General features: G+C 40.3%; 1 protein-coding gene across 13 annotated transcripts in view; it reads left to right on the top strand.

Annotated features, from left to right (window-relative positions):
• The window catches only part of LDLRAD3 (low density lipoprotein receptor class A domain containing 3), a 357,700-nt gene that overhangs the window by 44,213 nt on the left and 286,328 nt on the right, over nt 1-27,159 (top strand). Inside the window, exons 2-3 of one of the 13 annotated variants that reach the window (XM_084851220.1) lie at nt 19,045-19,088; nt 26,538-26,601. The exons of the other annotated variants lie outside the window; for them this stretch is intronic. The gene's annotated coding sequence lies outside the window, so the exon portion shown is untranslated. The remainder of the gene's footprint in view (nt 1-19,044; nt 19,089-26,537; nt 26,602-27,159) is intronic. 13 annotated transcript variants of the gene reach the window in all.

Genomic DNA, 27,159 nt, shown 5'->3' with positions numbered 1-27,159 from the left:
GCTATCAGCATAACACAAAAGCTTCTGGGTTGTTCTTTTGGCAAAAAAAACTTAATGAAGTATAATTTTTCTTAGGTAATTAATATAATTCCTGCTGAGGAACGTGTGGAATATAACATGTAGAAGACCTACTATACCAACTAATTTTTCAGAGGTTTAGTGGTACAGAGCAACAAGACAGTCTTGAAGTCAAGCCAGTCTTATTTGCAATTATACAAGCTTGGCTTGTATAATTATGGGTTATGGGTTTCAATAGCAGAATCAGAGAGTCCACAAATTACAATTAACCCCTTATACTGTCTCATTGTCTCCTTCTGATAATAGTGCCTTCTTTACAAGGTTGTTGTATATGAAGCTTCACTGTATGTGAAATTTAGGAATTTAGGGAAAGCATTGTATAAACACCAAAAGCATTCTATAAGTACCAAGTTATTGTTAGAACACTCTTAGGGCCAAAATAAATATTACTTTACATTCTTCTTTACTCTATGTTGAGGGGCCCTGATCTGTATTGGGATCCTAGCATGGGAAGTAGAGGGACTTTAATCCTCCCCTGACACACTATGAGACTGATCCAGATTAGGTCCCTGCACCCTCAGTTTCTGTTGGAAAATAGTGATCCATAAAGCATGTGGATCACTAGTTTGCAATAGAAACTGCAGGTGCAGGGCCTCAGGTTGGGACTGGGCTCTTGGTGGGGGAGGGGAAGGGTTAATGCTCCCCACAGTACGATCCCAATCCGGAGTGGGCACCTTGCACTTACTCTAGAGTAAAAATGGAAAAAACAGGCATTTGAAGTAATGCCTGTTTTGGCCCTCAGTCTACCTGTAGCGCATGGGCAGGTTCCTCTCAGCTTTAGTGTATATGCAGACATTGGAGTCATGTATACTTTTCCTTGCACAGAGAAGATAAATGTTTCACTGCATAAATAGTGAAGAACAGCTTTGGAATCTTTTTTCCTAGAGGAATTCTCTCTCTCTCCCCCCCCCCCCCGGCTTTTGTGTTTGGTTCACCTCACTCAAAAGCCAGAAATTGTAGGAATATTGGTTTTAACTGAAGAATTGCAGTTAGAACTGGGGTCCTTTTCCAGTTACAAGTCATTTTACAGTTGCCTAGGATTATTGCATGCTTTGTATATGTCATGGCCAGTCTTGATAAAGCAGCTGCAGTTCACCATACTCCTTGGGACATTACCCAATAAGTTGTCTTATTAGTTATTTTTGCTCATCTTTGCAGCCTCTGCTTACGATCTACTCTTCATTCCATTATTCCCTTCCTGTTCTTTGTATTGCAAACTGGAGCTATCAGTTAAAATGACATAATTTGAGGTTCATTTTCTATATTGCAAGCATTATATTACATCATTGCTAGTTAGAAGGCTGTCTTAATATATTATATACTATATTTGACACTTGTTGTGGCCATTTTTGTGGGTTGGAATTTGTCATTTGTGCCACACAATAAGATTAGTCCTTTCTTCCCTTAATCTGTCATTGGAAAATGCTTCCTATGACGATACACATTTATTTCCTATCTGCATTGGCTGACTATACATTCCATTGTAATGGAGATATATATTTGCTTTCAGTGAGGGCTTCTGTTGTGATGAATAAGTGGAGTAGATAAGGTGAAATTAAACTCCTGTGAGAAGAATGTGGCTGACTTCAGTATAATTCCTGCTGTGCATCTTCATAATAGTTTTGTTTCCTATTGACAAAATGCAAATACTGCTCATTTTTATTATTGATTTGCTTACAGAAAGCAGTTGAAATCTAATCCAGGCAGGAAATAACCGAGTCATATTATATTTTGCATGCATTTCTTAAATTTATTGCTGAATAGAGCACATTAAAGAAGAGGAGAGAGAATCTAATGTTTTACAAAAAGTGACTATGAATGCTGTTAGTTTCTAGATATTTGGTAACTATTTCCAGTGATTATGCTTTTTTATAATAAAATAATTACATATTTTAATCCATTTTAAGTTGCTGTTACCTCAATGTGTAATTTATCATGAGAACATATTAACAAACCAATTGTCACAATTCAGAGACTTCAATTAGATATTCTCATAGGCTTTTGCACCGTGTAGATGTTTGTGATGTAGCTTGGGTGGGAGGGAGACATGCCAAGTCAGTTGCACAGTTCTCTGGAATATGCCAGATGTCTTCAAATTCTTCTCAAGAATTAGAGGGACAAAATGGCTCCATTCTAAAGTTGTGTTTTTCTCTCATTTGCTGTTTGATGGATTTATTGAGTAGAATGATTTCAGAAGTCAAGAATACTTAACCAGAGAAGAATTCACAGGATTGCAAGCTGCAACTCCTTCATAGAGATCTCTTTGATAGCTGTTGCTGCTGAACCTTTTGTCTACATAGGAAATGGACTGATTTGTTCATCTCTTTTTTAAATTACTGATATATTTGCTGGCCACTAAATAGATTGTGTCCAGTCCAAAGAAAAGGAAGAATGCTAGAAGTGTATGGTATTTCATAGTCCTTATATACCACTTGTGTTATCCTTGGTGTACAAGGCCACTGATGATTAAAAAGGAGAAGATGCTTTTTAAGGAAGTTGGATTTTTTTTAAATTAATTGAATTATTTATATAAAGCTTCAACTCTAGTGGGTTGAACCAGACATAGAGTAGCCCAATTGAAATCAATGGGATTTAGTCACAATTAAATTAAATCTAATTGACTTCAGTGGGTCTTCTCTAAGCATGACTAAGTCTGGATCCAACCCCGGTGTCTCTTTTTGTCACCCCCCCCATTTTTTTATTGTGAATTTCAACAAACAAAACAAAGAAAAATAACAAAACCAAAAAGGTAAAAAAGTATAACAACATTATAAAACCCTCAGTTTCGAATTATTACAATATTCTACAAAGAGCAAAAAAAGAGGAAACAAATATGGTTACACATAAACTTCAGTAAAAGCAGACCAAATATCCACATATAAGTCCATTTGCAAAGTTCACCTATATACCACTCTTTCAAATGTTGCTAGCGTTGTTAAGTCTTCAATCCATTGCATTATGGGTGGTGAGCTTTTATCCTTCCAGTATTGTAGTATCAGTCTTTTAGCAACCAAAAGGGCATGAAAAATCCATTTATGCTGACCATGTATTACTTTCCAAGAAGCAGGTAAGTAATTTAAAATGACATTTATCTCAGTAAATATTAAAGGGCTTTCCAGTACAAAATTTATCTGTATAATAATTTCCTCCCAAAAGGAGGCAACCATTGGGCATTACCAAAACATATGCATAAGAGAAGCATTGACTGTATTACACCTCCAATAATTAGCTGAATTTGACAAACCTTTATTAAAAAGACATTGTGATGTCCAATAGACCTGAAACAAAAGTTTTTGCTGATTAAGGCTTAACCGAAAATCTGTTGAAATATCTGATACAGATGCTAAAATGGCACTCCATTCATTAAACAAAATAGAATGTTCCAATTCCCTGTTCCATTCCTGCTGTAAAGCCCTTGTATCATATTTATTCATTGATAATAAATATTTATAAACATGAATAGTAGGTCGATATATCAGAACAGTTTCAATGAGTATTTCCAGTAGTGAAGGAGACTCCAAAGCAGTAAAAGCTGCAGGACCGAATCTAGATACCAACAAATGTTTCAACTGCAAGTACTGCCATTCCGCTGTAGCAGGCAAATCAAATTGATCTCACAAAGTTGAGAATAACAAGAACTCATCATCAACCCCCACTAGTTGATCCAGGGTAAAGATCATTTTATCTGTCCAGGTCTGTCATAAAAACATTTTCTTTCCCATTCTTAAATCTGGATTTCCCCATAAAGTCAATTTGGCATGGGAAAATGGGTCAAACTGTAATTGATATGACATTATATGCCACACTTCTCTACCTGCCAAAATTGTGGGAGGAGCTCTGTCTTCCTTAATATGCTGAGAACCTAATACCATCCATTTAAAGAGAGGCCCCAGACAAGAAGATTCCAACATTGACCAAGGTGGAAAATCTAATCTAAGTGGAAAAGACCAAACTTTAGTACAAGTCAGCAAATAGGCCTGATGATATATTGCTAGATCTGGAAAACCAAACTGCTTGGAAAACTGATCAGTTCGAAGTTGCATCCTTTTCAAAGATATTCTTGGTGGAAAGGACCCCCCCCCCCCAATTTACGGAACAAGGCATTAGGTTTTTGGAAATATTTGCCGAGTATAAGTATAGGGATCCCACAAATAACATAAATAATTCAAGGTATGGTATTCATCTTAAGTGAAGTGAATCTTAATTCTTTACCCACATGGTTTAGAATTAAACTTAAATTAAAGATGAACATGTTCATAAATCTGTACAATTATCTCTTAAAACTGGATCATGGCTGCCTATCCAAACTAGCACTATTACCAGATTAAAGAAATCTTACCTAACCAATTAATTGATTAAGAGAGCAATCCTGTCGCTGCTACTCAGTGGCTAGATGGCCATAAGGTATGTGGGTTTCCGGGAACTGACCTTGGAGCCCGTGCTCTGAGGTTGGTTCCAAGAGAACCGACCTTCCCCCCTTCCATGCTGCCTCAGAAGAGGAGCACGGAATGGCCAAAATGGGGCACTCCAGTGGGCATTCTGGGGCAGGAAAGGCGGAAATGCCAGTACGACACATCGTATGTGTTGTTCTGCAGCCTCCTCCCCCACACCACCTTCCTGCAGCTAGACAGCCAAAATTGGCCATCTAGCTGTAAATGCAGGGCAGGAGAAGTGTGGAGGGAACGATCCCCTCTGTGCTTCTCCTGCCCTGCATTGGATAGGCGGTCACCTCCGAGTTCAGAGGCAGCTGCCTATCCCCATAAGATTGTGCCCTAAATTTGCATATGAGTAAAACAATCATTCTAAAGCAAAAAGAACATTATCTTTGTTTTTAGGTAATGCATGCATGTCTTGAAGGAAGGCCATCTTAGACCGTCCAGTGTATAAGAGAAGGGGTGACCCCTCTTCTGAGAAAAATAATAAAACACCTGCTTCCCAAGGCTGTTTTTCTATGTAAACTATGGTTTGTTTTGATGTCTGAATCTGAGTCGATTCACAAACCAAACCGTAGGGTCTTTTTGACTTGGCAAACCATGATCTGAAACTATAGTTTGAAACTGATCTATAAATCACTGTGGTTTGCCATTATGTCTGATTTATCACAGAGATTTGGATTCTGGGACCACGGGCTATATTTCCTGGAAGATGGGCTGTTGTCAAGGGACGGGTTGCACCTCACAAAGGCTGGGAAGAATGTGTTTGGCCACAGCATGAAGAACCTCATCAGGAGGGCTTTAAACTGAATCCTATGGGGAAGGGAGATGTAAAGTTGGGGGTAACAATGGACCAAGGCTCATGCACTGCAACAGAGAGAACAGCTCTAATAGCGCCCAATAATAGTCTTCAGACACATGTAGGAAGAAAGCCCGACTATGCATCACATGGTCTTTGATGTCTATATACTAATGCCCAGAGTATGGGAAACAAACAGAACGAACTTGAACTCTTAATTATGACTTGATAGGTATAACTGAGACTTGGTGGGATGACTCTCATGACTGGAATACAGCAATTGAAGGATATAACTTGTTCAAAAAGAACAGGAGGAACAGAAAGGGAGGTGGGGTTGCACTGTATGTGAAAAATACTTATCTCTGCACAGAAATACAGGAGGATGAGCTTGGTAGCCCCATGGAGAGCATGTGGATCAAAATAAATGGAGCAAAGAATAAAAGGAACCTGGTGGTTGGAGTTTACTACCGGCCACCCAATCAAGGAGAAGACGAGGACGAAACTTTTGAAAAGCAAATAGCCAATGTTTCAAGGAAGCATGATGTAGTAGTAATGGGTAACACGTACCCTGAATTTTAGGAAGGCTGATTGTAATAAACTCAGAACAATGATCAGTTAGGTCCCATGGCAAGCGACTCTAACGGGAAAAGGAGTCCAAGATGGGTGGGAGCTTTTAAAAAAGGAAATTCTCAAGGCACAATTACAAACAATTCCAACAAGAAGAAAAGGTGGAAGACAACAGAAGAAGCCAATGTGGCTTTACAAAAAGCTTAGAGATGACCTGAAAACAAAAAAGGACACATATAGGAAGTGGAAAGAAGGCCAAGCAACAAAGGAAGAATACAGGCAGGTAGCACAGAATTGCAGGGATGGTGTCAGGAAGGCTAAAGCTGAGAATGAGCTGAGGATAGTGAGAGATGCTCAAAGCAACAAAAAGGCTTTCTTCAGCTAAGTGCATAGTAAAAGACAGAGGAAAGAAATGGTGGTTCAGCTATTAAATAAGAATGGCAAAATGATAACAGATGACAAAGAAAAGGCAGAAGTGTTCAATTCCTACTTTGGCCCCGTCTTCTCCCAAAAGAGGGTCTATGACCCCCCTGGCAAAGGCAAAGTACAGGCTGAAGGGGCAGGATTGCAGGTTGAGATCAATAGGCATATGGTCAAGGAACACCTAATTCCTTTGAATGAGTTCAAATCTCCAGGGGCAGATAAACTGCATCCTAGAGTAATAAAGAAACTGGCAGAAGTACTCTCAGAACCACTGTCTGTTCTCTTTGAGAAATCATGGAGGACAGGAGAAGTGCCAGATGACTGGAGGAGGGCTAATGTTGTCCCTATCTTCAAAAAAGGGTAAAAAGAAGGAACCTGGGAACTACAGACCAGTCAGTCTGACATCAATCCCTGGGAAAATTCTGGAGCAGATGATAAAGCAATCCATCTGTAAGCACCTTGAAAACAATGCAGTGATTCCTCAAAGCCAACATGGATTTGTCAAGAACAAATCCTGCCAGACTAATCTGATCTCATTTTTTGATCAAGTAAGCTCCATTGTGGACTGTAGGAATGCTGTAGACATAATATACCTCAACTTCAGCAAAGCTTTCAACAAAGTTGATAACTAGCTCAAAGTGGGCTAGATGAAACAACAATCAGGTGGATCCACAGTTGGCTACAGAATCAGACTCAAAGAGTGCTTATCAATGAGACCTTCTCAAACTGGGGAGAGGTAATGAGCAGGGTACCGCAGGGCTCAGTCCTGGGCCCAGTGCTCTTCAACATTTTTATGAATGACTCGGAGGAGGAGGTGCAGGGAATGCTGATCAAATGTGCAGATGACACCAAATTGGGCGGGATAGCTAATACTTTGGAAGACAGAAACAAAATTCTTTTTGATTTTGATCTTGATAGACTGGAGCGCTGGGCAGAAAACAACAGAATGACATTTAATATGGATAAATGCCAAGTTCTGCACCTAGGAAAAAGAAATGAAATGCACAGTTACAAGATGGGGGATACGTGGCTCAACAACACTACAGGCGAGAAGGATCTTGGAATTGTTGTTGATCACAAGCTGAATATGAGCCAACAATGTGATGTGGCTGCAAAAAAGGCAAATGCTCTTTTGGGCTGCATTAATAGAAGCATAGCTTCCAAATCCTGGGAAGTACTCAGCACTGGTGAGGCCTCATCTGGAGTACTGTGTCCAGTTCTGGGCACCACATTTTAAGAAGGATGCAGACAAACTGGAGAGGGTTCAGAAGAGGGTAACAAAGATGATCAGGGGACTAGAAACAAAGCCCTATGAAGAGAGACTGAAAGAACTGGGCATGTTTAGCCTTGAGAAGAGAAGACTGAGGGGAGATATGATTGCGCTCTGCAAGTACTTGAAAGGTTGTCTCAGAGAGGAAGGCCAGGATCTCTTCTTGATCATCCCAGAGTGCAGGACACAGAATAATGGGCTCAAGTTACAGGAAGCCAGATTCCAGCTGAACATCAGGAAAAGCTCCCTAACTGTTAGAGGAATATGACAATGGAATCAATGACCTAGGAGGTAGTGGGCTCTCTCATGCTGGAGGCGTTCAAGACGAGGCTGGACAGCCATCTGTCAGGGATGCTGTAACTTGGATTCCTGCATTGAGCAGGGGGTTGGACTCGATGGCCTTGTAGGCCCCTTCCAACCTTACTATTCTATGGTTCTATGACTATTGATAAACCACAGTTAGGGCCAACTGTTCCACTTTAAGAAGCTACTGAACCATGGAAATGGATGTTGCTCCATCTGAAGAGGCTGCTGCACCATAGTGAACCTATGAAGCTGAGTCCTGACCAGGTGAGCAAACCAAAGCAGACAAGCAGCTCTAAAACATGGTTTGGCTGTTTTACTTCTGGAATCTCAAACTATGGTGTGGATTATTAACTATGCTTAGCACAAACCATAGTTTTGCATTTTACCTGAATGCAAACAGAAACATAGACCAGGGGTGGTGGAATTGACTTTAGAGATAAGTGGAAATTAACATAGTCCAGCCCTAACATCAAACCATGGCTTGGTGATATTTACCTGATTTGGCGTAATGTGCCTCAGCACCCTCCATTCTCTCCCTTCTTTTGCAGGGCAGCTCTTTCCCTCCTTTCAAGCAAGCCCTAGTTTCTAACCCTGGTTTGAAGGGCAAGTGAAAATCATAGTTTGCTGGTTCAGATGAAATCACAAACTCAAATCAGAAAATGAAGAGGATTTCTGCACAAAAGGAAGGAAGAAATACAGAACCCCAAGGTCCAGGCAGTATTTGCTCATGTAACGCCAAACATGATTTAGCATTACAACTGAATCACCTCAATAAGTTATATGTTGTATGAGTGGTACTATATTCTTCCTACTGGAACCAAGATTAGCAAGGTATTATCAGCACTCGAAGCCAGAAAAAAACCATCCTATATATCACCAGGATCATCCAGAAAGCTCTTAAGTTTGACACTGTAGTCAGTGGGAGTTTAACCACTCTAACCACCTGAATTCTGCAATGTGTGCAGTTCTCAAATTTTAAATATTGATGACCAAACAGCGTGGATATTTACTTTTCATCTAATTGAAAATCACTATTTTGCCCTATAATTACCAACTTTTGTTTACAGAGATGTGTAGACTTAACAGCCTGATCCTTTGCACACTTACTCAGAAATAAATTCTGCTTTATTTAGTGTGACTTACTTTCAAGGGAAGTATCCAACAATGTCGTTCTGTGAGCACAAATTATGTTGTGCTAGTGTAAGGGACCTCTAGCTCAATGCCAGTAGCATTACGTGCGTGATGGAATTCCCCAGAAAACCTATCCCACAAGTTAATGGTATTGGCATTGTGCTAGATGTCCCTTATGCTAGTGACATATAATTTGCATTAAAGGAATGACATCACTGCTCCGGAATCTGTTCAGATGCTGGGTGGTATAAAATGAAATAAATAAATAAATAAATAAATTGTTGAATAAGTATGCATAAGTATGCCCAAATAAGTATGCATAGGCAAAACTACACATCATTTTAAAGACATAGCAGCTATCTACTTTCTTGCTTCTTTTTTTTTTTTTTTTACTGTAAAGTAAGAATGGCACCTGATCTGGATTGGGACCTTAATGTGGGATGTAAGGGGGCTTAACCCATTGCTCTCTGCTGTGATCCTGATCCAGATTGGAGTCACTTTGCCTGGAACTTATAGTGCCAAAAGTAATGTATTTCTCTTAAATGTAAATGGCTGGTATGGGGGACCCAATCTGAATTGGGACTACAGTGGTGAGCAAAGGTTTACCTACCACCCATGCTAGGATCTCAAACTGGTTTGGGTCCCCTGTGCATATTTTAGAACAGAGTTCTTCAAGCTGGTGCCCTCCAGATGTTTTGGACCTTACTCCCCATCAGTGCCAAGCAGTATGGCCATAGTCAGGAATGCTAGGAGTTGTAGTTCAAAACATCTGAAGGGCACCAGGTTGGAGAATGTTGTTTAATCCTCGCATTACCCTAAAACAGCCCATGGGTATTGCAATGGTTGTTTAACCCCCGCATAAGCTACCCTTTCAGGGTTTGACCAACATGATAAACTGCGATGACCATCTGGCATGGCTTGAATATTTAAAGGTTGGCCAGCATGCAACGCAACATACCGTGGCTTAAATAAGCCACAGTAGTCTGCAGTGATCTTGCAAACCCCATCAATGTGTATTATTATTATTATTATTAAATTTATTAATTGCCCATCTGGCTGGTCACCCAGCCACTCTGGGCGATGTACAGCGTACAATAAAACAGTTTAAAACAATAAAATTCTACAATAAAACATTTTCTAAAATACCCTAACCCACCCCAAATGCCTGCCTGAACAATGACGTTTTTAATGCATGACGGAAGCTCATTAAAGAGGGGGCATGGCGGAGTTCCCTAGGGAAGGAGTTCCACAGAGTGGGGGCCACCACAGAAAAGGCCCTCTCCCTCGACCCCACCAGTCTAGCTGTCCTGGCTGATGGGACAAAGAGAAGGCCATCCGAGGCTGATCTTGTTAAGCGGCCTGTCTGGTGTTGCTGGAGGCGCTCCTTAAGATAGGCTGGGCCGGAACCATATAGGGTTTTAAAGGTCAAAACCAACACCTTGAATTTGGCCCGGAAAACAACTGGTAACCAGTGCAACTCCTTCAGCACTGGAGTGATGTGATCTCGCCGGCGGCTGCCTTTAATCAGGCGAGCCGCCGCGTTCTGTACCAGTGTAGTTTGACCCACATTTGATCGGCCCATGGTTGTCTTTCTACATGGCCTTGTATATAAGTGGGAGAAATTCCAGACTTCCAACAGATAGTTCATATGGATGTAGAATAGAGTAGCATATTTTTATCATAAATTCCAAGATGTTACTAATTAGTTACTATAGAAAATTACAGGCTAGAGACAACAGTTCTATTGTACCCTAAAAACCAACTGATTTGTTATTACTTGGGTGGTGGCAGGCAAAATTTTGCATACTTTCAGAAAGCAGTTTTTCTTAAACAAGGAAATAGATTTGATCACTTGAAGTGCAATCTATTCTATTTGTGTAGTCTTCTAGTTAACAGTTAACACCTGTCACATTATAGCTGTGGGGTTTGGTTTCCTCACAGTTCAATTTTGAGTAATTGTTACATCTCCCAGCAAAAGCAATGTCTACATTGGGGCTTTAGGGTCTGAGTATGTAAGAAGACACTATACTTTGACATAGCTGCAGAAATTGCTTTGTTTACATAATAAGATAAATAAGATACATTATTTTATCTGTTCAAATAAGGTTTTTTTATTGTTTCACCTGATTAGTACTGATAAAACTGCATTTACATATTAAAATGTGGATGTTGTAAAACAAGGAATTACTGTCAAGGATAGAATATTAATGCTCTGATAAATGTAAGGCTTTCTGAGCATTTGTGGGAGTAACCGAGTGCCTTTTGAAATTCAGTTTGCAATCGTGGACTCTTAAAGGTTCATTCTCTAGTTAAGAGTCATGTAATTAATTTTTCATTTATCATGAGCAAACTCACTATCGCTTATGTGTGTGTTCTGATTGGAACATTTGTCAGTTATGGAACTAATGCTCTTGAGTGTTGCTAGCTTCGCAGTCTCTAAACATTTGCTTTTTGTGCTTTCATGGCTGGGAATTACAGCCCTAAATATATATTTTTTTTGGTTCAGCAGAGTTTAACCAGCTATATTTTTTCATTGCAATTTGAAAATGTATTTGTTAACACAAAAGAGAGAGACAGAGAGAGAGAGAGAGAGAGAGAGAGAGAGAAACATATGCAGCTAATACGGGTGATTTCCCTGGTATATACACAATATATATTAATAACAAACTCAGCTGGTATGTACTGACATGACTGTATCCAAAACAGGGCCACTTAGGAAACAAACAGGGCCACTTAGATAGGAAACTAGAGTGAGATATCGGCATGCTCAAAGGAACGCCAAAGTTAGTAGAAGTACACAATCATCCTTAGGAAAAAGTTAAGGGGGAAACAATCCCTCCAAACTGGCTATCTCCCCTTTTGCTTCATTGCCTTCTTCTCAAGCATGTACCCAGTTGCTGGTCGGTCTCTGCTTACCTAGGTTATCTGCCCATCTAGATACTGATCAGGTCCACACTAGATATTACTTAAACTCCAAGTGTAATTGTTTGTCAAAGTGTAGGCATGTATTTTCCCTTTTTGATCCTGAAACAAAGAGCAATTGAGAAGCTTCTAGTGTTCACTGTCCCCCCCCCCCGCACTTCTCATTGCATTTGAGCTGCATGCCCTTACCAGAGGTTTTCTGTTACCAATAAAACTTGGAAACTGTGTTTGCTAACAGAAGAAGTAGTTGCAGTCAGGCTTAACAGAAAAATAAAGTATAGGCAAGAGAATTAAAAGTTCAACCAACATAGACCCAATAATGTCAGCCTTTACATTCATACATATGGTGAAATTTACTGCCACAAGGTTTAGTGGTGGTCATTAGCTTAAATGAGTTTAGACAAATTCACAGAGGGTAGGTGTGTTAGTGGCTATTAGTCATTACCTATATGAGACCTTCACATTCGGAAGCAGTATGACACTCCATAGGAGGTTCTTGAGCATTCCAGGCTCTGCTTGTGGGCTTCCCAGTGTAATCTGGTTGGCTACTATGGAAAACAGGATGCCGGCCTACATGAACTTTTTTTCATGTAGAGCACTTAAGGAGAAAAGGTTAGTGAATAGCAGGTATTGATTTTAGCAATTTCCTTACCATCACATTCATAGTAAGGAACAGACCTGTGTTCCTTCTGAGTCAGGGTGGGCAACTTTGGGCAGTCCAGGGGCCAGTTTCCATCCTTCAGGACCACCGCCACCCCCCAAGGGGTGCACCACCAGCAAAAAAACCCTTGGCAGTTGGTTGCCAAAATTTGATAGCAAAATCCTACAGAGACTCAAAAGGGGCCATATTTAGCTTGAAAATAAACTATTTTTGGCACTTTTGAATGCCAAAGTGTGTACAAACTACTGTATAATTGTGCTCATTTCACATGCCAGCAAGGTTATGCTCAAAATCCTACAAGCTAGGCTACAGCAGTATGTGAACCGAGAACTACCGGAAGTACAAGCTGGGTTTCGAAGAGGCAGAGGAACTAGAGATCAAATCAGCAACATTTGCTGGATCATAGAGAAAACAAGAGAATTCCAGAAAAATGTCTATTTCTGCTTGATTGAATACGCTAAAGCCTTTGATTGTGTGGATCACAACAAACACTGGCAAATTCTTAAAAGATGGGAGTACCAGACCACCTCTCCTGTCTCCTGAGAAATCTGTACGAGGGTCAAGAAGCAACAGTAAAAACCGGACATGGAACAACTGATTGGTTCAAAATTGGGAAAGGAGTACGACAAGGCTGTGTATTGTCGCCCTGCTTATTTAACTTATATGCAGAGTACATCATGAGAAACGCCGGGTTGGATGAATCAGAGGTCGGAATTAAGATTGCCGGGAGAATTCTCAACAACCTCAGAGAATTATCAACAACCTCAGAGCGTCTTGTTGAGTGTGAAAGTGGAGAGTGCAAAAGCTGGTTTGAAACTCAACATTAAAAAAACGAAGATCATGGCATCTGGCCCCATCACTTCCTGGCATATAGAAGGGGAAGAAATGGAAGCAGTGACAGATTTTATTTTCTTAGGCTCCAAGATCACCACAGACAGTGACTGTAGCCATGAAATTAAAAGACGCTTGCTCCTTGGGAGGAAAGCTATGGCAAACGTAGACAGCATAGTAAGAAGTAGAGACACCACCTTGCCGACAAAGGTTCATATAATCAAAGCTATGGTTTTCCCAGTAGTAACATGTGGCTGTGAGAGCTGGACTATAAGGAAGGCTGAGTGCCAAAGAATTGATGCTTTCGAACTGTGGTGCTGGAGAAGTCTCTTACGAGTCCCCTGGACTGCAAGGAGGTCAAATCAGTCAATCCTAAAGGAAATCAACTCTGACTGCTCATTGGAAGGACAGATACTGAAGCTGAAGCTGAAATATTTTGGCCACCTAATGTGAAGAGAAAACTCCCTGGAAAAGACCCTGATGCTGGGAAAGATTGAAGGCAAAAGGAGAAGGGGACGGCAGAGGATGAGATGGCTAGATAGCATCACTGATGCAATGAATATGAACTTGAGCACACTCCAGGAGAGAGCAGAGGACAGGAAGACCTGGCATGCTATGGTCCATGGGGTCACGAAGAGTCGGACACGACTTAACGACTGAACAACAACAAGTGGTTTGCTCCCGAATTCCTGTGGCAAACAACCAATTTATTTGCTGCTGCTGCCGAATTTAAACAGCATAGGGATGGTGTTGGGGGCTGCACTCAAGGCTAGGAGGGGCTGTATGTTGTCCACCCCTGTTCTACCAATGGTGCTACCAGTCTTATAACTGTGATGTGTTGCACAACCATGCTGCAAGGTCTTGGACTCTCAACCCATGCAATTCCACCCTTCCTTTCCTTTGATAGTATTCACTATGGTGCAGCATTATGTCTGCACCAGTGGCTTGAAAAGATGTTAGCTTTTTTTCTTCTTCTTTAAGGAAATGACCCAACTAAATGTGGCATGTTCCTTTTTGTTATGTGTCTAGCAGTCATGGGGAAGTCTGAGCAGCCTTCAGGCCGTGGCTGTGAGCAAGGGCAATTTAACCATTTCCTTGCCATAGTCCTCCCAAAAATTGCCCCTCTAAAGCTGCTATTTTCAATTTTAGGAAATGTTCCATTATCCAGAGACTACTTGTCCTTTACCATGGAGAAACTACAAGCTATCTCATAGGGACAGTCTTCTGGAGGCAGAGCTGTATGACTTGGGCCCAAACGTATTTTAAGAAACAGAAGTGTGCAAGCTTCATTTCCTTATTCAAGCTTCTTCTGCACCTTTGTGCTGAATTAGGAACAGCTTCATCCCTATGAAGAAAACTGTATGTGAAAACTCTTTTCAGTCCTGTCTCTTTTTTTTCTTCACACACATACACACGTGTCTCAGATTGCTAACCTTTAGAGAATACATCACACCTAACAATGAATTTGTCTCCTGTGAAAAGATATTGGAGTAGACTGAAAAGGTGAGACTGTCTCATACTAATTCAAGCAAGGTAGAACCTGTTTAGATGCAAACCTAGAATATACCAGTGCAAACTGAGCTGGAACCAAGTAGACATGATTTTTAATATATGAAATATTTATGAATATACAAATATGCAAAATGAAGTAAATAACAGTATCAAAAAAGCAAATTGCATAAAAATAATATCTTTATATTTATCCAGTAATACACTAATGGAACTTTCATAGAAAGGTTTTAAAAACGTTCAAAAAGATTTTCCTTTTTTCTTTTCACACTGAAGTAACACTGTAATCCAATTTATAATTTTGTCATAAAAGTATATGACAACAATAATTTGCATGGTTGTTCGCTGCCCTGTACCTTATTTATTCCAACACATTTTAAAAATAGAGCACTTTACAAACGCTTGTTCATTTGTCTCCAATCCCTAACTTTGATATCTGTTAGTTTGATCATATATGCCAAATCCCAGATCCTCAACAATATGTTCTATGTATTCTCTTACTGTTAGGAATTTTCTCCTTAATGTTAAGGTGAGATGTGCTTCTCTGCAATTTCCACTCATTTTGTTCCAGTTCTTCCCTCTGGAGCAACAAAAAAACATATCTGCTCCATTTTCTGCACCCCCAACCTAGTGCCCTCCAGATGTGTTGGACTACAATCCAACCAGTTTGGCCATTGTGGATGATGTGAGGTGTAGTCCAACACATGGAGGGCACAAGGTTGGCAAAGGTTGTTCTACATGACAGCCTGCAGTGGAGCAGACTGCCTAGGGACACAGTGGGCTCTCTTTTGCAGGAGGTATTTAAGCAGAGGCTGGTCAGGATGTTGTAGTTGCAATATTCCTTCATTAAGCAGGAGGTTAGACTGGATGACCTCCAAGATCCCTTCTAATGCTAAAATCCCATGATAACTCTGATACTATCCCATCCACTAAAGGGAACATATCTCATGGTTTTCATTTTTTGCTCACCACCATCCTGGCAGCAGTTAACAAATGAATTATGATTCAATGCTTGATCTTACATAACATGATAATGTCACCACAGTGTCTCATGGCAGATCATAACCTGTTACGTCTCTTATTCTGACAAGGATCGTTCTCCAAAATATCTTAATTTCAGGAACATTCCATTAAATATGATCAATATCTTCTCCCATCGATATGATTCTTGTTAAATGAGTAGAGTTGTCCTGGTAATTTGCTGTGAAGTGGAGGTTCAGACTCAGTAATTTGGCTGCCAAGGGGAAATTGCTCCTTACCCTAGGGAAGTGACTGTTTCCAGTTCTGAGATATAATTTGGCTTTCTGCACTGTAAGAAAGCCAAGAATAATTTTGGGATATGCTCACATGACTTCACAGATTATTTTTATGGAAAAAATTGTGTACTTTTGTAAAGTTCTGTAGACACATGCCCTAAGAAGTAAGGTGTGTCCTCCTGTATACCTCCCTATAGAAATGATGTTCACCTAATGATGTTCACTTGTAGTTAATATGAATGCAGCCCCAGAACATGACTGCCTGAGCACTGAAATAGTATATCCCTAACATCATTAATTATGGTCTCGGGTCTGATTGTTGCTGTGAATCTACCTCTCAGGTGCATAATCAGATATGTTGTTTTTTGGAAGTGGGAATGCAGGGCAGATGAGTGGCATCCCTACCTATTTATGTCCTCTCTGGGCCATATGTAATTGTCTACCTCCCCCCCCCCAAGCAATACTTGGTTGGCTTTTAAAAAAACTTTTTTATTTGGATAACATGTAGCCCTTCTGTCAAACAGATTCTTTTACGCTCAGTGGAGGTAGAAATATTCCTTTTAGGCAGTCACTTGGAGACAGTTTCTTAAATAAGCAAGAAACCCCTGCCCTTCTCTGCCACTCGAACCATTTTGGCTTGGGTAGGACTTTATATTGGTTTGGTGCCATCTACAGCCTTCACGCTAACTTTGTTTTGCAAATGGCACGTGTTCCCTGTTTTCTCTCAGCCATTAAAGAGGCCCTTGTGAGCTTCATCCCTGCGTTTATTTTTGTCTCTTTCCAAGCAGAAGCAACAGCTGCTGTGGAGACAGCTTAAAACCTGAGGCTGGGGATTTCACCAAGAATCTCCAACTGTGAAGCCAAGCCATGCTGTGGGATTAAGCCAGGCACAGCCCATTAATGATTCTTATGTCTGTCTTGGAGTCTTTATAAATGATGTGTGTATGTGAGCGAGCACATTAGAAAGCATACTCTTCCATTCAGAAATTATCTGATTTTGTGTGTGTGATGTGCGCAGAAATCCATGGAGCAAGTTTTGAAATGCAGCCACATCTGAAGTAAAATATGACAGTCACATAATACTTTGAATAAGAGCTAGGTAGTATATGGCACAATCGAGAAGACATTGTGCAGTTAAATTTTGTTGAAACAGAAGACAATCAACACTCTTACCTTCACCACCGGTGCCCTCAGATTTTTATGTATTTAATTAAAAGACTTATATACTGCTTCTCAAATTTAAACAAAAATCAAACCTTTCTGAAGTCAAAAAGAAAAGGAATGTGAGTATTAAAAAAAAAAAGTCCAAGTAATATGAAAACTATTCCTAGACAATATTGTCTCTTGGTTTCATTTAAGTTTTTACAGGTGTTGAAATCACATCCTGGTTTCTCTTTTCTTCTCCCTTTCCCTTTCTAGTTCATCTGTATCCTATCATACCCTTGTAAGAGGTGTTCTAAAGTATGAGTAGAGTATTTATCATTACTATACTTCTATCCTCCATCTCAACTAATCTTTTGTTGTTGTTAATAGTTACTGGTTAATGGGCAGTATCAATTGTCATTCTGCTAGTGCAAATGATGTGCTAGCAGAAACTGGGTCCCAAACTGTGCATAAGAGGAAAATCCAACTAAAGTCACATTTGAGGAAGTGGTTGTGCATTATGCTTGTGCAAACTGTTGTGCATCATGCTTGCACAAACCCTTGCACAACAAAATGATAGGCAGAGCTCCAGTATTTCAATTTTAAAAACTAGGGGAAATCCCATTAAAATAAAATTCAGTCTATAGTTACATTCATTTATTTCTAAGAAATAAGGGGGAAGTTAAGACATACATGTAATGTTATGCCAGTTGATTAGTGCTTGATAATTCACAGCTGAATGCATTTATGGGCTCCACTGAAATGCATTGCGTTTGAGGTGAATGCAGAATCTGACAGTATCCATTACACCATGCTGGCTTTTAAAGAACAGCACTCGAGCTCAGAATCTTAACTCCTTCTGGCCAGCAAGACACTGACTTGAAACATGGCAGCAATAAGTAGGAAGCAAGAAAACTACAGTAAATAAGTCAGGATGTCTCTGCACAAGCTGTTTTCCTTGGGAATAGTTGGTGCAGTTCTTACCCATCTTGATGGAAGTCACTAATAAGTACTTCAGTATTTTGCTGTGAAGGGTGGGGGGCAGAAAAACATTGCCCCAATGAAGAGGGAATGACTTTACCATGACGATCTGGACAATGTCTGGAGAGGCATTACAAGGAACATTGACCACTTCCCTGAGAGCATATATTCTGGCTGGGAAAGATTCCAACCTGCCGCTTAGATGGCTGTCTGAAGCTCTTCCTAACCAGTGGATCTTTTCCTGGTGTGAAATGCTATGGCCAACTGTAGCCAAAAATTAAGTATATCTTCTCCTTTCCCCAAAAAGGAACTGCACAATAAGAACATATTCCCACAATTCAGTTAAATGGAAATGTTTTGGTTTATACAAATGTATTTCTGTTGTTGATAGTATTGAATGGCCTTAAATCAAAGTACCTCAACAAAGTTGCAGTGTGAACTGGGCTAACCATGTGGAGAGAGTGATGAATAAGGATTGAAATACTGAGAAGCAGGTCTTGAACTTAACCTCTGCAAGAAATTAGTAGTTAATGGCCCAAGAAGAAATTAAAATACATGTTAGAATGTTATCACAGAACAATACTTATTGGGTAAAATCCAGTCCAAGTCCTAAGAGCAGACATGTTGGAATGAATGGGACTTAAGTTAGTCATGACTACCAAGTCTCATTGATTTCATTGAGTGGATCCACTCTAAGTAGGTCCTACATTGAATTTTACCCATTGTTGTTGCAGGAATTATGTCGTAGTTCTACTCGCTGGATCGTCACCTTGCTGTGGTGAGTAGGCTTGTGTGTTCCAATGAACCCTGTGAGCGAAGCTGTTGGGAGTTATGTACTCCCAGCAGGGTCACCCATGGTGGCAAGGTCAAGGGGGAGGATCCAGACAAAGAACGATCCAAGAAAGTCCTCAACAGCAGAACAGGCGGAAGATAACAAGGTGTATGTTACAACAGCTGAGAAGGTGGATGAAGGCTGCAGCAGATAAAGGACCACCAGTTGTCATGATATTCATGCCATTGGATTAGAGCCTTTTCTGTGAAGACTGTGTGTTGATCATTGTGCACTAATCTCCACACATAAAACAAATTCATGCACAGGCGTCTTCCAATCTAAACCCAACCAACCAAAAGTCCCATGGCGATCGGCGAATGGCAATGGGGGCAGGACTGTGAAATCCGGAAGCCCCTAGTCATGGACCGGCACATGGGTGGTGGATACAGATTCAGTCATCCTGACTCAAGGACTGAGGCAGTTGAGTAGTTCGGCAGCTGTATCCATGACTGAGCAGTCCTATTCAGGATCCACTCTGCTCACCTCGTATGGGGAGGGGGCTAGAAAAGGTGCCCTAAACATAGTCTGCCTCATCTTCTCCCTGAGTGGATTACCGCGTCCAGTGGGGTCACCATTCAGTGGTTGCAAAAGACAAATGAACTTTGGAACATGGAATATACAGACACTGCTGGACAATACAGATAGTGAATGCCCTAAACACAGGACTGCCATCATTGCAAGGGCGCTGAGACTTTTTAACATTGACATAGAAGCACTCCAAGAAACTTGAAGAGCAGGAGAGGGACAACTGAAGGAAGAAAAAGGAGGTTACACCTTCTTCTGGAAAGGATTGCCTGAACAAGAACAACGAATATATGGAGAAGGGTTTGCTATTAAAAATGATCTTATGATGCTCTTGTCAGAAGTTCCTACTGGCATTAATGAACGACTCTCAACCCTCCGAATAAAACTTGTCAAAAACCAGCAGGCAACTATTCTAAGTGCCTATGCACCAACATTAGATGTTCATGAAGACATCAAAGAAAAATTTTACTCCCAACTGGGCACCATCTTATCAGAGATACCTAAGGAGGATAAAATCATCCTCCTGGGTGATTTCAATGCAAGAGTTGGACGTGATTTTGATTCGTGGCCAGGGACCATTGGGAAAGAAGGAGTCGGCAATAGCAACCAGAATGGAATTGTACTTCTGATTAAATGTGCAGAGCATAATCTTGTCATTACCAACACATGTTTTCGTAAGAAAAATAAATTTAAAACATCATGGAAGCACCCCCGGTCGAAGTACTGGCATCTTCTAGATTATGTAATTGTCCGCGCCAGAGATCGCTGCGATATACTCCTCACTAGAGCCATGACGACTGCTGGACAGACCATTGATTAATTCGTTCCACGATGTCCATTAAGATTGTCCCTCAGCGTAGGCTCCAAGGAAGAAAACCAAGGTCTAAAATGAACACCCAAGCCCTTCAAGACCCTATTAAGCAACACTGCTTTCAAACAATCCTCAAGGAACAACTACCTATGGAAACCCCTGAAAATGTCGAGGAACACTGGAATAAACTGAAGACCTCCATTATCGCAGCCTGTGAACAAACTATCAGATACCAAACTAAGAAACATCAGGACTGGTTTGATGAGAATGATAGAGAGATTGAACATATTATTGATAAGAAGAGGAAAGCTTTCCAAATATGGCAAAAAGACATCAACTGTGCCGCTAAGAAAAAAATCTACGTCAGTGCGAAGGCTGAGGTCCAAAGAAGAACTAGAGAACTTAAGAACACCTGGTGGATAAAGGAAGCTCAAGAAATCCAGCATTTTGCAGATGCCCATGACGCACGGGGATTTTTTAATGCCACAAAGGCCATCTACGGACCAACAAACCGTGGTACAAACCCCTTACGCTCAATAGATGGTGCTGAACTTCTGAAGGACAAAGAGTATTGCACTGCATTGGAAAGAGCATTACCACAACCTCCTTAATCATAACTCTATTGTGGCTGATGAGGTTTTCTCGCAGATCCCACAAAAACAAACCAGAGATGAGCTTGCAGTATCCCCTAGTTTGGAGGAAGTCAGTAAAGCCATTAACCAAATGAAAAATAATAAAGCTAGTGGACCCGATGGGATCCCTGTTGAAGTCTTTAAAGAAGGTGGGCCTGAAGCTACACAACAGCTTCACAAACTCGTCGAAAAAATCTGGATGAGGGAGGAGATCCCAGCAGACTTCAGGGATGCCATAATTATCACTCTCTTTAAAAAGGGTGATAGAACAGATTGTGGAAACTATCGAGGCATCTCCCTTCTAGCTACGGCAGGCAAAATCCTGGCAAGGAGCCTCTTCTACCTATCTCAGAAGACATCCTCCCTGAATCCCAAAATGGTTTCCGCCCTTCCAAGGGGACAGTGGATATGATCTTCACCACATGACAGCTCCAAGATAAATGCAGGGAGCAAAACCAACCCCTGTACATGGTGTTTATTGATCTGACTAAGGCCTTCGACACTGTAAATCGTATTGCTCTCTGGACCATCCTTCAGAAAACCGGATGCCCTAATAAATTTGTGAACATCTTGCGGCTCCTCCATGACAACATGATGGCAACAATCTTGGATAACAATGGCTCTCAAAGTGATCCATTCAAAGTGGGATCAGGTGTTAAACAGGGATGTGTCATTGCTCCAACCTTATTCGCTATCTTCATCGCTATGATTCTACACTTTGTTGAAGGGAAACTTCCCACTGGTGTAGAAATCATATGTTGAACAGATGGAAAACTTTTTAATCTCAGTAGGCTGAAAGCAAAAAGTAAGGTAATTACATCCTCTGTCATAGAACTTCAGTATGCTGATGATAACGTAATCTGCACACATTCAGAGGAAAATCTCCAAACTATCTTAAATATCTTTGCAGAAGCATATGAAAAGCTCGGCCTCTTGCTTAACATCAAAAAACCCAAAGTGCTTTACCAGCAAGTACAAACCAATCCCTCTGTAGCACCATCAATCCAGCGTAACAGTGTGATGCTGGAAAATGTCAGTCACTTTTCTTATCTTGGCAGCCATCTCTCCACAAAAGCCGACATTGATGCTGAAATTCAGCATCACCTGAGCTCTGCGACTGTAGCATTCTCCCAAATGAAGGGTAGAGTGTTTGAGGATTGGGACGTTCACAGGGAGACCAAAATGCTTGTTTACAAAGCCATTGTACTACCAACCTTACTGTATGCCTGTGAAACATGGACCATCTATAAACGCCACTCCCAACTTCTCAAAGAATTCTACCAACGCTGCCTCCGAAAAATTCTGCAAATTACTTGGGAAGACAGACGGACTAATGTGAGTGTACTGGAAGAAGCAAAGACCACCAGCATTGAAACAATGATTCTCCAACATCAATTTCGCTGGATCGGCCATGTTGTTTGAATGCCTGATTATCATCTTCCAAAGCAGTTACTGTATTCCCAAATTATGAATGGAAAACAGAATATTGGTGGACAGCAAAAGAGATTTAAAGAGGTTCTTAAAGCTAATCTAAAAAAATGTAACATAAGCATTGAGAACTGGGAAGCTCTAACTCATGAGCGTTCCAACTGGAGTTCACCCTATATTAAAGGCGCTATGGACTTTAAAGAAGCACGAGTACAGAGCGAAAGGGAGAAATGAGCTCAGCGGAAGGCACGTCAAGCAAACCCTCACTGTGACCATCTTCCACCTGGAAACCTATGTCCTCTCTGTGGGAGGCTGTGTAGATCCAGAATCAGCCTTTACAGCCACCTGCAGACCTACTGCTAGAGATTAATGTGTTGATTGACCTATCATCTATGTATCTGTCTAATCCTTTTAAAGAGTTACCTATATAGATTCTATCTTTGGAAGACAATCTTACTCGGTCACGAGTAATCGCCATGATGATGATGTCGTAGTTTACATTCCTTCTTTTCTTTTCATTTGGCAGATTAGTTGTTTTATTTCTGATTTGTATGGTTTGACCCTGACATGTAAATTTTTTGTAACGTTTGCCTTGGGTATACAGCCAAAGGATATGGAGAAAGGAATACAGTAGTTCTCCAGTTCTCGACTGTGGATTTCAAGCATTCCATAGTTATATTAGCTATGTGAACAAATGTGAGTTATATTGATATCTATCCACTCGTTTTACGACTCAACATTGTAGCATCTGTAATTGGGCTTGGGTATTTCCAGCGTAGTCAATGGGCAATGTAAATAGAAGTAGACACAAGGATTAAAATTAGTCAAAATAATTGAGGGGTAGTCAGATAATTTCATTCAGGTTCTGAAGATAGATTTGAAAGTTGAGAATGGCAAGCTCTCTGAAGTTCATCTTGTATTAACTTGGAAACTACCTATTAATTTAAACATGATGTTTCTTCTTTGATGGTGGAATTTTTTGGTGCCTTTTTTGTTGAGTCAAAGCTGATTTAACAAGCATTAAACATTTATGTCCCCAAATTAACTGCTATAGGCTGCACATCATATTTGCAGAGCTTGATGTTAATTTCCTGGTTTCTTCTGACATTGACCTTAATGGTGCACTCCAAAACAGGAAGGGGTAATAGCTCATTAGAAAAGCAGATACTTTTGCATGTCATACCAAGGCCCAATACTGTCTATTCTGATGGACAGCAGCTCTCCAGAGTTTTATGTAATAATCTTTCCAAGCCCTGCTGTTTAATATATATTTTAACTGGACATAATGGGATTGGACCTGTGATCTTGTACATCCATATGAAAGATACAAATTTGATTATGCAGCTGTTCCTCCAATAGTACATAGTGAACCAGAGGTAAAATAATGTCTGTATCAAATACAGTGCACTTGAGAGCCAAGCTACGTTACTCAAATCATGTAGCATGTAGCCAAGACTTCTTTTTTTACTCTAGTGTAAGCGTCTGCCACCCTGATTCAGATTGAGACCATCACACTCTGGGAAGTGAGGATTAAACCTTCCCCTCCCACACCATTTCGCCTCAAAATTCTTCACTGTGGGGGGAGGGGTTAAAAAAGAAAAAAGTCTCAGCCCTAATCAAGACTTCTTCCTTTTTAACCCCTACTTCTTTGAAGGGGGGAATTTTGGGGAAACACTGTGTGTCGGGGGAAGGTTTAACTCTCCCCTCCCAGATCATGGTGGTCCCGATCTGAATTGTGCACTTATACTTTTTTGTATAAATTGTGCACTTATACTTTTTTACTATAAGTGCCATTTAGAGAATGGCACTTATAGGAAAAAAAGAATAAGCGCCAGCTACGTGCTATGCAATTAGTGTAACATGTAGTTTGGCTCTAAGTTGCTGGACTTGGCAAATTTCCTTTATCACAAGGAAAAGCCGCCCCACTATTAGCCAGCCCACTAATTCTGGAGTTTTCTGAATAATTTGGAATTATAGAGATAAGCTAATTGCATGAATGTGGAAATGTAGTCTTTTTTTGGCACAGCATGTTATGTATGAATTAATATTAGAAAGTGGGAGAAGATAGTGGGTGCATTTCCAGTCTGTATTTCCAGTTTTAAAATGGATTGGATGAGATGCTTTGCAGAATTAATTAGGTTAGATATTGCCTAGTCAAAAAGATCTCAGGTTGCAGTAAGGCACGTTAAGGTGAACAAACAGTAGCTGCTTTCAGTTTAAAAATACAAAAGCAAGTTATTCAGCCATAAGTGGAACATACATAAGTGGTCCCTTGTATGGCATAGAGAAGAACTAAGGACAAATATGGTAGTTCTTATGGGTTGTATTCAATGGTGCCCTTTTGTTTGTGGAAGGGCATTTGATCCAATAGAGCAGGGGTCTTCAATGCAGTGCTTGCAGGTGCCTTAAATGGTGCCTACAAAGCTCTCCACTCCCTGCCCCCTTAAAAAAAAGTGTTGTTTTTTTAAATAAAAACCTTGTAAAGGTTAGGGTAATCTTCTTTGTCTCCCTTTCTAGTCTCTAGCCTTGCTCTTTATCTGTCCTCTACCCCTTTGCCTTGCTATTTTCCCCTCCCTCCCAGCCTCTAGCCTCACTGTTTGTCTTCCCCCCATTTCTTTAGCACACATTTGACTAGCCAGGATCACACAGCAGCCATTATGTGACTAGCCACATCCTCTGTGGGAGCCATTTTGTAGTGGTGCCCACAGCAGTTTCCCAAATGTCCCCATGGGTCCAAAAAGCTTGGGAACCCTGCAATAAGGCCTCTCTTAATGTAAGGAGTGGAATTTTAACTGATTTCTCCTGCAGTCCCCTGAAAATCTGTTCCAGGAAACACTCTGGAACAGCACAGAAAGTGGAAAAGTGGGTATTAATGGACATCTTTGCTAGATCAAAGATCCTTCTGAGGACAGAAGGATTCCTTCTATTCTCAGAGGGGGTGGCATTGGATACAACCCTTTATTAGAGAAACTAGAGATTAATTTTTGTTGGCTAGGTCCTAATGTTGGGCCCAAGGTGTACTTGAAAAAAGAAAGGTGTGTGGAGTTTGGGGTTCCATCCTCTGAGCTAAAAGTTTGGAATGGTGGTTCATTATGCAGCCAAGATTGTATTTTCCAGTTTGAAGCTGAGCGCAGGGAAGATGTTCTAATCTTTTGGCACAGATGTAAGATTGGACAAATTTATGATGATTGGTAGGTCTTAACCAAGAAGTCTAGCTGATAAGTGACAAAGAAGAACCCTCGTAATTTTTACTGACAGTAGACACCTGTTTCGGTATCCTCCATTAAAACTGCAGCCACAAAGAAAGTTGAAAAGATCTGATATTTTTAATTGGAGTAGATATTCTAAAGTGGTTAAAATAAAAAAGAATTGAGATGAAAAATAACAACTTACAAACAGAGAAACATACATAGGCAATTTTGAACAATTTAACTTTCAGCTCTTAACAATATAATTATTTATCTGTTTGTAGGGAGGAAGATAGAACCTTGAATATGCTGAGACTCTAAAGGAAAAATCTTATGCATATTTAGACAGGAAAAAAGTTCTACAACTCCAAGCATTCCCCAGCCAGCGTGGCTGGCTAGGGAATGTTGGACTTTTTTTTCTGTATAAACATGCCTCAGATTGTGCCTTAAGCAGATTTTACACACAGCTCTTATTAGATTCAGTTTTGCTGCATCTTTTAATTATCTATATGTAATTTATTGCTCTGGACTTGATGTCTTCTGATAACACACCTGCTTGTCTCATTTTTAATTGGGACAATTGACATCAAAGACAAAGTTAGTTACAAACTGTCTTGACTTGGGTATCAATCAGTATAGAATGAATTTTAATTGGGGATAGTGATACTCAAGAGGATGAAGTAATTAACAACCATGTGCATTGCAGGAGACTTTTCTAGGGTTGTTGTTTTTTAAGAGAAAAGCAAAATTTTATATATTCAGGAGGATAATAAAGAAGTTAGCTCTGTTCCTTACTTGCTGCTTCCTCTAGGATGTTTTTGCCTGCTTCTCTCCCAGAACTGGAAAAAGAGGACCTTTGGATAGATGCTTAGAAGGTGAATGTTTTTACCTCTCCTAAACTGGCTTTCACATTGTCTCAGACACACTGTTTTGCTCTGCCTTCCTAATGCTTCTGGATCTTTGACTTGGCTAATCTCTTCTATTGAAGAATGGAGAACCCACTCCTAGGATTCTATTTTTCTCTATAAGTTTTTTCCCCTGCACTTTTTACTTTTAAGCCTTTCTATCTTTTCCTGGTCAAGAGTATCCCATGGACTGCTTTCTTCCATGGACTGTTTTTATAGTTTCTATTCATAGCTCCGACTAGATTTCTCTCTTATATCTCCTTTATAATTTAAAGCTTAATTTTCCTTTTGGCAACACTATTCTTGACTTTTCCTAACTTTATTTTATTTTTATTTTTTTCACAAAATAAGTTTCTCCCTCCCCAATATTTTATAAAAGGAATTATTTCAATGTTTGGAACTTTCATCTTGAAACAGCCTAAGAATCCTGAATCCCACAATTGATTGGCTGCTATATAGTTAGAATAGATATGAATTGTAAATGCTTTTAAAGTAGCTAATAAAACTGGATATTACTTTTTAGAATTT

This window comes from Heloderma suspectum, chromosome 1 (genome assembly GCF_057233095.1).
Source record: "Heloderma suspectum isolate Gila_16-S chromosome 1, 16-S_ref, whole genome shotgun sequence".
Lineage (NCBI taxonomy): Eukaryota > Metazoa > Chordata > Lepidosauria > Squamata > Helodermatidae > Heloderma > Heloderma suspectum.
Note: the sequence above shows the minus strand (reverse complement) of the source record. Positions and strands in the feature narration are given on the sequence as shown.